Source organism: Physeter macrocephalus, chromosome 5 (assembly GCF_002837175.3).
Source record: "Physeter macrocephalus isolate SW-GA chromosome 5, ASM283717v5, whole genome shotgun sequence".
Taxonomy (NCBI): domain Eukaryota; kingdom Metazoa; phylum Chordata; class Mammalia; order Artiodactyla; family Physeteridae; genus Physeter; species Physeter macrocephalus.
The window spans coordinates 56,028,606-56,039,862 of record NC_041218.1 but is presented as its reverse complement, the minus strand read 5'-3'; the positions used below and the strand labels follow the sequence as shown (position 1 = coordinate 56,039,862).

General features: G+C 39.1%; 1 protein-coding gene across 2 annotated transcripts in view; it reads right to left on the bottom strand.

Moving 5' to 3' along the window:
• The window catches only part of CDK14 (cyclin dependent kinase 14), a 601,018-nt gene that overhangs the window by 487,878 nt on the left and 101,883 nt on the right, over nucleotides 1-11,257 (bottom strand). Inside the window, exon 3 of one of the 2 annotated variants that reach the window (XM_055084972.1) lies at nucleotides 963-1,117. The exons of the other annotated variant lie outside the window; for it this stretch is intronic. The gene's annotated coding sequence lies outside the window, so the exon portion shown is untranslated. The remainder of the gene's footprint in view (nucleotides 1-962; nucleotides 1,118-11,257) is intronic. 2 annotated transcript variants of the gene reach the window in all.

Sequence of the window (11,257 nt, the reverse complement as noted above, 5' to 3'; positions counted from 1 at the left end):
TGGGCCTGCGCGTCCGGAGCCTGTGCTCCGCAACGGGAGAGGCCACGACAGTGAGAGGCCCGTGTACCGCCAAAAAAAAAATAAAAAATAAAAATAAATAAATAAAGTTTATTGAACTGGTTAGAATGATAATATGAGATTTTACCTTCAGGACACACAAGAGAAATTATGAAGCAGCGAATGCTAGAAGAGAACTTTACATTTACTAACAGGAAAATCAGCCACATGATGTATCCATACCTGGCTGCTATTCAAAACTAGACATGAGAAGATTTAAAACAAACAAACAAAAAACCTCATCAAGAATCAATTTTGCCAGTAGCAACCAGGTAACTTTTCAAATAAACAGTACTAAATTGGAAGGTGCACATTTCAGAAAAAATTGGGGGTGTTTTAAGATAACTGATGCCAATCAGGAAGCAGGACTCTGTCTTCTGAGACCGTACTAAACAAAATGTTCCATGTGATCAAAGAAGGAATAAAATTCTGAGGCATCAGCTTTCAAAATATACACAAATAATTGGCTTTCTTATAAAAATCTGGGAAATTATCCATGATAATATCTATGTAGAAGCAGAGTCTACCCACATGTGCTAAATCTCAGTCAGAAGAACCCACCACCATTCTCCTCTTTCTCACACTTGCGAAAGTATTTTCCTTCTGTGCGCACTAAAGTAGCATAAGATAGTACAACTAAGAAACTGTATTTTAATAGTAGGTAAGAAATTTATAGGTAGAATTCAATATTGTGCTATCATTGCAATTAGCATGAAATTAAAATAAAAATATAAACACCACTCAAAAGCAATTAGTGGTAGAACAGTATATGCAAGTACAGGTGAAAATACCAGCACCACAGCGATTCTGAAGAAGACCTCTTCTCCAAGAGATCCACCCCCCAACAATGAAAATGTGAGATAAGCATATAATTGTGTGGGCAATTAATTTTAACGAAAACTTACCCTTCCTATCAGAACAAATATCAAGTAGCATGTATCAGCTAATTTTCTTCAAGTATTTAAGCACTTTTCAATTTTTTTTCTTAACAATTGGCACATCCATCCAACACTTCTTTTTATTGGGAAAATGTTTGATTCTTTTAATCCATGTAGGTATCCTAAAAGAATTAGAATATTACTATAACTGTCACAAATTTTGTTTCAGACATAGAAGTCCTCTCTAAAATTTTTATTCTGAAATTACTTCTGGCTCACAGAAAATCTCACACAGGGCAGTTCGGCTTTATACCAGTTCAAAGATACCATCTGACATCTGAAAAGTTACAGAAGAAAGCCCTGAAATCTGATACTTTATTAAAGATTTTAACACCATAGAGAATGTAAAAAGCTCTCTCTCTTTCCATGACAATTTTTGTCATGTTTATAAGGACTGTAAATATTAGAGCTAAGGAGTGCTTCAGCTACGCATGTCTTCTTGTTGTTTAACAAAAGAAGAGGTGAGGGAGTGAAATTGTAATTATTCCCAAAGTTATCTTCTACCTTAAATCTCCCTTGATCTCTGAAGCCCTCCCCCTTTCACTTCTCTGTTCCCTTTACACCAAAATTTCTCAAAAAGAGTAGTTAATCCTAATTGGCTCCACTGCCTCTTCTCACTGTCATTTTTGTTTATTTGTTTTTTAAATTGAGATATAATTGACATATGACATTTTATTAATTTTAGGTTTATAACAGAATGTGTGTGTGTGTGTGTGTGTGTGTGTGTGTGTGTGTGTATAAGGCAAAACAGTTACCACACATCAGAACTGGCAATGATTTTTGACACCAAAAGTAAATGCAACAATCATTTCATTCTTAAACTTATTTTAATCAGGCCTCTGTCCTCTCACTCCACCAATGGGCAGCAATGGCCTCACTCTGCCAATTCCATGAGTACTTCCCTGGATCTCTCAGCAGCAACTGGCACACCTGACCACCCCCTCCATCCTTGGACTCTTTCTTCACTTAGGCTCCAAGGCTAGTTTTCTTCCTACCTCACTGGCTCTGCCTTCTCAGTCTCCTTTGCTAGAGGCTTCTCTTCCCAACCTCTAAAGATGGAGTTGTCCCAGGAATGGGACCTTGGACCTCTTTTCATCTCTGTCTACACTCCTTCCTTAGGTGATTCAAAAGTCATGGCTCAAATGGTTTGAATTCCATCAATGCACTGAGGGTTCCCAAAGTTATATCTCCAGGCCCTACCTTTCCTTCATCCTCAGACTCATATATCCAACTACTTATGTGACAATTCCTTACAGATATCTGGTAAGAATCACACACTTGACAAGTCCAAAACCAAATTCCTGATTCCATACTTTCCCAACCCTGCTCCTACCCCCACCATTCTCCATTAGGCTCTACCATTAACACACTCGATGCCTCTAGTCCAAACCTTGAGAATCCTTGATTGCTCTGTCCTATATCTTACATCCAATCCAATGGCCAGTTGTGGGTCTACTTTCAGAACATATTCCAAATCCAACCAGTTCACAGCACCTCCACTGCTTTCCTCCTGGTCCAAGCCACAGTGTATCTCTGGACGATCACAACAGCTTCCTAACTTGTCTTTCTGCTGCCCCTCTCCTACTCTTTCCCCCGCCCCAATCTACACATAGCAATCAGTGTTTGAAAATACCACTGCCTTGCTGAAAACCTCAGTTTCTGACTTAGAATAAAATGCTACACTCTAACCATGACCAGCAAGGAGCTATCTTTCTCACCAGTCCCCTTGTTTTCCGTATCTATGCTCCTTCTTGTTTCTTAAGAACGTTAATCCCCTCTAGACCTGCACTCTTTTCTTCCATATACTCCCACAGTTTGCTCCCTCCCTTCTTACATATCTGCACTCAAACGTCACTGCAGAAGTACCTTCCCTGACCATTTTACCAACACTCCCCCCTCCATGTTGCTCTTTCCCCTTGCCTTGCTTTCTTTGGTTTATATTCCTTGCACTTCTGCCTGACCATTATATTATAGGTGTTTATTATCTGCTTCTCATCCCCACTAAAGTAAAAGTTCCATGGTGACAGGGATTTCTCTATTTGCTCACTCTTAAATGTCCAGGGCCAAGAACAATGCCTGGCAAATAGTAGGTGCTCAAAAAATATTTGTTGAAGGAATACATGAATTAATCATTTCTTTACTCTTACTCATTTCTTACTGGGGTAGAGAATATATATTTCAATTATTTATTACTTTTATACATATAGTATAATGCCAAAAGGAGTCATTAAATATTTTCAAGTTATATTTTTAGAGCCTCATAATGACAGTGAGGGGATCTTTAGACAGAAAGAAGAGCATGGGTGCAACAAATAAGGTAGGAAATATTATAACATATTTATGGGAAGATAAGTAGTTCCCTACAGGAAATCTGGGGAAAGTTGGGGGAGAAGAAAGCAAGGTAGGTAAAAGATGAGGCTTGGAATAAGGCTGAAAGCAGACAAGGGGCAATCATGAAGGGTCTTATGTGCTGGCCTGAGTTTTGAGTGTTATCTTGTAGGCAATAGAGAGTCATTAAGCAGGGAAACAGCGATCAGAATTTCATTTGAAAAAAATTACTCTGGTCACATAGTTTATATAACCCACATAATCATGTCTGTTCTTAGTTGAGGTAGCAATTTTGCTGCTCGAGGTCTACACAGAAATAAGACATGCCACATAAGTCTTAAATAATTATTTAACCTCTTTTCATACCTAAAAGGTATTCATCGTTTCTTGATCACAAAACTTTAATTTTCCAAATGAAACATTTTCTCAGCACGTTCTTATTTGAATATTTTCAACTTTAAATCAATTAGCTCTCCAATTCAAGAACACTTACATGAGTCTTTAATTAATGCACACAGAGCCCCATGTATACACAGTAACTCAGTTAACTTACAACACTAAATGTTAATACTATATTGGGTATTCAACAAGAAAATTCAGTTATGGCTTTTTTTTAATTAGTGAAAAACTGGCATCTGATCATTCAGATAACAAAACAGTCTAAAGTTTATCCAATACAAAACTTCAGATTAAAGTAAAAGAGAGCTCAGTTGGTCTAGACAAAGGCATATAAAAAGTCCTGTTTTTTTTTTTAGATTAAAACAGCACCTTGGGCTTCCCTGGTGGCGCAGTGGTTGAGAGTCCGCCTGCCAATGCAGGGGACGCGGGTTCGTGCCCCGGTCCGGGAGGATCCCACGTGCCGCGGAGCGGCTGGGCCCGTGAGCCATGGCTGCTGAGCCTGTGCTCCGCAGCGGGAGAGGCCGCAGAGTGAGAGGCCAGCACACGGCCAAAAAAAAAAAAAAACAGCACCTTGATTTAAATGTTCAAGAAGCAAAAGAACTTTAATAGTCAAGGAAGCAAAATAACTTAGCTAAATGAACAATGTATGGTATCAGAGCCAGCTTAAATATCTTTTCTCTGCTTAGTAAGCAGGTTTATGATTAATACTAAGTCAGAGAGGATCTAGAAAGGGAATCATTAGGAAGAATAAACAAAGACAGGACCCAAAGTCAATGAGCAAGTGGATATTCTCTCACTGGGACTTCTTCATGTGTGCCTAGGACATTCACTGAATTGAGTCTAGGGACAAAGAACACATCACAGTTACGCTGTAGCACAAACTAGCTCAATGTCTGCCCTCCTCATCCACTTTCTTAATAAGCCTTTTCTGGAAGTTCCCAACAATACAACCATGAGTGTACAGCTCTGCATAGCTATTCACTACAAAGATTCAAATTACAGGAGAATGGGGAAACCCCTAAAGATGTCTGCCCCCAGCTGGGAACACTCACAGAGTAGGTGTTAATCTTGGCCCATTTCCTCCAACTCTATGTGGGCATCACAGATGAGGGTCTATTCCAGGACTCATCACCAGTTTATATAACTTATACAACTTCTGTTCCATAAATATTTAAGTATGAAGGAGCGGCGTAGACGTTTTAAATTTTAAAAATGACCTTTAGACATCAACCTTAATATTTACATTCCTCAGAAGTCATCACATTTTAAATACTTTTGACAAGAAGACACAGAGCAACCATTTCAAAATGGGAAAAAGCAAATATGTACAAAATCTGAAATACTTCCTATAATAGCATGAAAAAGAAATCTGGCTTTTCACACACAGGCTACATCACTATTCTTTCCTTCACGTGCTTCACATTTTCATGCACCCTTTCCTAGTACACCCCACAAGCTGTAGAACCCTGCTGGCAAAATGCTTCTCTCTGGGGAGAATTTTTTTTTAACTTGGTAGAAAAAAGGCCTTGAATTTAAAGCAGTTTTTCTTTCACATCATAACAGTGCAGTGACCTCTATGCAAAATATAACGAAAAATGCAAGTCAGTGCTATTATATAAGGTAGAAAATGAAACTTGGGTTTGTGTCTACAAAGATATCAGATCTATAACTTTAGAGTTCACACAAGTGAAACAAAGAAAATATAAAATAATCCTATGAATGTAGTAACCCCTCCTGATCTCAAGGGAGACCCATACACTGCTGGGAAGCCAATTCTGATTACCAGCCTTCATCCCAAATTTCCTATATTGTCAAAAGAGATGTATGGAAATGCTGGTGGAGTCAAAATAAGATAAAAATAACTAGTACATAAACTGTACGTGCTATAACATTCCAATAAAATTTCCAACCCACAGTAAATTCAAAAATTATTTAAATGATAAGGGCATCAGACTGAGATTCAGAAAGAACAAGTCTAGTCTAATTTGTGAAATGCATGGCCAATAGTCCTGCTCACTGACTTGGCTAAAGAGCTGTATGACCATGAGCAGGGAGGAGGCATCAGGATCATTATCTCTCCTTCATAAGACTGGAAAATGTAGCAATGAGGAGTGCTCAGTGGTTGACTTTATGATCTAAAATGTAGCAAAGAAGCAGAACACTTTGTCCCTTTCTCCAAGACTGTGAATGGCAGTCTGTAATAGCTGAAAATAACCACCTGGGGCTTAAACCTAAGGAGAGACTCTCCTCCTGCAACTCTGAGAAGGATCACCTTTATCTTGAAGGCTATAAAAAACACTGAAAGGGGTTTAGCAGTGAGGGGCAATGTCAAATTTGAGTTTTATAGTGATTACTAGCTAGAATTTTGAGGATGGATTTCAGAGGTACGGAATGAGTCACTGAAGCCAGACAAGACATTACTGCAGCAGTATAGGTGAGGGATGAAAACTAAGACTGAGGTGACAGGGGAGAAAAGAAATTTGAGAAACACTTGCAAATGAAATCAACAGGGTGAGTACGTGAAGGAGAGGGAGATGTTGCTGCTGCCGATGATGATGATTGCAGCTAATACTATTATCACTAAAATGTACTGTGTTTCAATGTGTCAGGCATTGTACTAAATGCTTATTCATATTATCTCATTAATCATATTGACATCCTAGGAGGTCGATACTATTATTCTCCCCATTTTACAGATAAGAAAAAATGAAGCTTAGACAGGTCGAGCAGCATGTCCAAGGTCACATTAAGTGGTGGAGCCAGGATTCAAGCCTGAGTCTGCAGACCAAATCGTTCCTTATACTCCAAACCCTCAGGATTCTGAATTTGTGGGTAACTGGAAAGCATTATTTACCTAAACATACTTAGTTTTTATTATAAAACACTTAATCTCATACTATTTTTCATATTCTGTTCTTTCCTATGAGTATCTTGATGGTGCGATCTTTCATGATCATGTTAGTCTCTCCTTAACACAGCACATAGTGGGCGCCATGCTGGCTTTAGACACAAACAGGGGTATTCTGTACTTCTGTCTGAGCCCTGTGAACTTGTAGCTATAGCTGCTCTGGGATTAAATTGTGGAGAGTCTTCAATCCAACATACTCTTATCTTCTAACGCAGGAACCAGATAATCTGCATTCCCTCATTGCCTAGAATGATTTTTAGTTTTCTCCAGGTTGATACAAGATCTGAGTAATCCTGATGTTTACTGCAGCCCTACAAACGCAGGAAGGATCCACCATCATGCTATCAAAGTCTAATGCCTATGTGCACATATTAGGACCTCACAAAAAGAAAATAAAAATATTCCAAGTGGAAGGCATGAAAGTTTCTTTTATCACTTCTGAAAAATGTGCTCTTCAATCCATTCTCTCCTAGTCAGACAATGTGGATGGTTACAGAGAGAGTAGGGTGTAACCCTGTGCTGAAGGAACCAATTAGGTTTTGGTCAACAATAAATACCTTTGAAATATTTAAGGTGTCACATCTCCTGCCTTCTCTGTGGTTCATTGCCTATGGAGGGATAATAAAATCTGCCAGGTTACTACCAAACCAGATTTGGTTCTGTCTGCTTTTAAGATATCCAAAGGGTCTCAATAATTACTGAGAAGGAGTCCTGTCTCCAAGAGTACTAGCTGAAATCACAGTAGAACTGCTGAGTAGTACCTGCTCTATACCCCTCCTACCTCCAGAGAAGTTTTATAGATATAAATAGTTTAGACAGGTTCATGCTTTCCTTTTTCAGGATAATTAAATGTAAAGTTTGACATGGTTCTTTGTCATTTTTGTTGTACTAGCAGCAAGACAGTCAATAGCTTTGGAGTTGTTTTGTCTTGTTTTCTTTTGGTAGACTTTTACTTTATTTGGAATCTTATGGTTACTCCACAAGTTCTTTAATGAATATCATGGTTCAGATAAAGACTTGAAGGGGAGCTGTAACAGCTTTATGTTGACACAGAGTGATCATTCTGGTATGAGTTACTATTTTATTTCAGAGTGGTCAAGATCGTGGACTCGGGAACTAGACTGCCTGGGTTCACATCATGACTCTCATTTACCAGCTGTGTGACTTCCAACAAGTTCCTTTACCTCTCTGAGATTTCCTAACCAGAAAATGGAGATAATAACAGTACCAACTTCAGACAACTGTTGTAAGAATTAAATTAGTTGATCTTTGTAAAGAACTTAGAATAATGACTTGAACTTTGGTAACGCTATATATGTATTTATTACATAAAATAAAAATAAAAATATCTCTGGCCAAATACTGAACTTTTGCCAATGCACTATGCAGTGAGATGGAAAATCCAATTACAATGTGCTCAAGAGCTAATTAACCTTCAAATAAAATGTTTTACATCTATACATCATTATAAGAAATACACTCCAGCAAGGAAACTGCTCTTAAATAAATGCATTACTCCCTGTTTAGGAGATGTATACAAAAATGTACTAAATCTACATAATGTATAGAAAACAAATATAAGGAGGATTTGGTCTATTTTTTATTAGACTCCATATAAGTAGATAACCTTAGTTACCCTGTTTGAGAAAACACAAATATAAAATAGTTCTTGTACAATTTCACTTGCCTACCTAAATTTAAGTCACATGACACCAAAGATTAAATTTATCTCTGAAAATTAACAGGGTTATAATTCATCACTGTGAACTTTCATGGAATAGTTCTGTCAGAAATAAAAATACATACAGATCAGACCTAGAAACTATAAAACCTGAATTCTTTTTATTTTACAATCTATTTTTAGTAATAGAAAAAATTATAGTGGTCAGCAAAAAAATCACACAGCTATTTGTCAAAATCCCCACATCTCTAAAGTACTCACAAAGCAGGGAAAGAGAGGGAACAATGGAAACAAAATGTGCCTGAGAGGCATACTCTATTATTCTTTGGAATTTTTTTCCCTTTTTTTTTTTCTGAAGACAGCCTGGGTAGAAGGAATGGTGATAACATACTTCAGACAACTAAAATTACAAAAGTTGTCTTTAATTATACTAAATTTTATTCACTATATATCACTCTATTAAGGTTTCATGGAACTCTCAATTCTGTGTTCTGTTGCATCTTGAAGTTTCATACCCACTCACAGCACTATCCTTTAAAAGGAGCTTTTAAAGCATTTTGTACCCAGCTGTATTCCAGAAATGACTTTTAAGGTAGATAGTACAATACTTAGAATATAGCAAGATAAAATGAAAATTTTAATAGCTGAGTAGGACATCTGATAAAACATGGCAGATTACCCACCCAGACCTTCTGTCTTCTCTCCCTCTCAAAATACATGCCAGTAAAGGAAGAGAAAGTATGTACACCCACCAGGACAAAGAGAAAGTCAGAAACATTCAAAAATGCTGGAGAAACAATTACGGGTTTGACAGAGCTTAGAAAGCTGCTGGTCAAGTGCCTGTCAGGGGGATACCAGTGAGATGTGAGCCAATTCACAGACAAAACTCTGACAGGCCAGTTAACCAAAGACAGAGTGAGGAGCAGAACTGTAAGCAGGAGGGCTGGGTAAAGTCTCCCTATGGAGCAAATGAAACCCCCAGGCCTCCACCCTTAGTCAATGCAGCCAGGTTATTCTCTGGAGAAAATAACCTTTACAGGCTTGAAGATCAGTTATCATCAAGGGAAAGAGGATTGAGAATCAGCACTGAACAAAGAGGGAGTGAGTGAAAATTTGCAAATGGAAAAACACTAGAACTCTCAGATCAACTCCCTTGATCTGCTTAAACACATAGGGCCCGATTTCCCCATCTAAGAGGCTAAAAGAGTCTCCTCTAGAAAAAATAAATCTTTCTAAGAAAAAAGAGGCTTTACATACTGACATTTATGAGTCCCCTGATGAAGCGCCTTGCTTACCACTTCATCACCAGCCAAAACGACCTGCCAATAAGATGTACGCAAAAAGAGGGGTGCTAGTCATGTCAGAACTCACTCTTAAAAAACACCTGAGGACTTCCCTGGTGGTGCAGTGGTTAAGAATCCGCCTGCCAAAGCAGGAGACACGAGTTCAAGCCCTGGTCCGGGAAGATCCCACATGCCGCAGAGTAACTAAGCCCGTGCGCCACAACTACTGAGCCTGCACTCTAGAGCCCGCGAGCCACAACTACTGAACCCACGTGCCACAACTACTGAAGCCTGAGCGCCTAGATCCCATGCTCCAAAACTAAGGAAGTCACCACAATGAGAAGCCCATGTACTGCAACGAAGAGTAGCCCCCGCTACTCTCTAGCCACAACTAGAGAAAACCCACGTGCAGCAATGAACACTCAATGCAGCCAAAAATAAATAAATAAAATAAAATAAAAAACACTTGATAGAGAATGATAACTATACATTTAAGAACAGCCTCCAACTTATAAAGGCAAGGTACAAAAATAAACAGAAAAAAAGGGGGGTGGATATAACAAAGACATTGCAAAGACAGAAGAATACTTTAAAAGAAAAGAGAAACTTTTTATTTAAACAATTATATTTAATATCCCCTAGAGAATAATTTAAACACAGACTCCCAAAAAAAGAACATAAAATTAATATCTTCAGAGAAAGAAGAAATCACATAATAAGAACAGAATGCTATGCAGAAGAACTCATCAGTGACAATGAAAGATATCTCTGACATTAAAAATTTAAAGCAAGAGTATGTCCAGCTGGCCCCGGAGCAGGAGCGCTGTTAGGCAGGGGTGTGTGTCGGGGGGGGTGTGGCCCAGCCCAGGAACCGGGAGCTGGGCTCCGAGCTGAAGCGGGGGGAACTAACTGGCGGGGAAGTTTGCCTCACACTCGCTGGGCGCTACAGTGGCTCCCTTCACTGAGCTGTGTGGCTGAGAGGGTCTCGGTGCTCCGGCCGGGTGTCAGGCCTGTGCCTCTGAGGTGGGAGAGCCAAGTTCAGGACATTGGTCCACCAGAGACCTCCTGGCTCCATGTAATATCAAACGGCAAAAGCTCTCCCAGAGATCTCCATCTCAACCTAGCTCCACTCAATGACCAGCAAGTTACAGTGCTGGACACGCTATGCCAAACAACTAGCAAGACAGGAACACAACTCCATCCATTACCAGAGAGGCTGCCTGAAATCATAATAAGGTCACAGGCACCCCAAAACACACCACTGGACGCGGTACTGCCCACTAGAAAGACAAGATCCAGCTTCCTCCACAAGAACACAGGCACTAGTACACTCCACCAGAAAGCCTACACAAGCCACTGAACAAACCTCACCCACTGGGGGCAGACACTGAAACCATTTCCTCTAAGATCAGGAACAAAACAAGGTTGCCCACTCTCACCACTCTTATTCAACATAGCTTGGAAGTTTTAGCCACAGCCATCAGAGAAGAAAAGGAAATAAAAGGAATCCAAATCGGAAAAGAAGAAATAAAACTGTCACTGTTTGCAGATGACATGATACTATACATAGAGAATCCTAAAGATGCTACCAGAAAACTACTAGAGCTAATCAATGAATTTAGTGAAGTAGCAGGATACAAAATTAATGCACAGAAATCTCTTG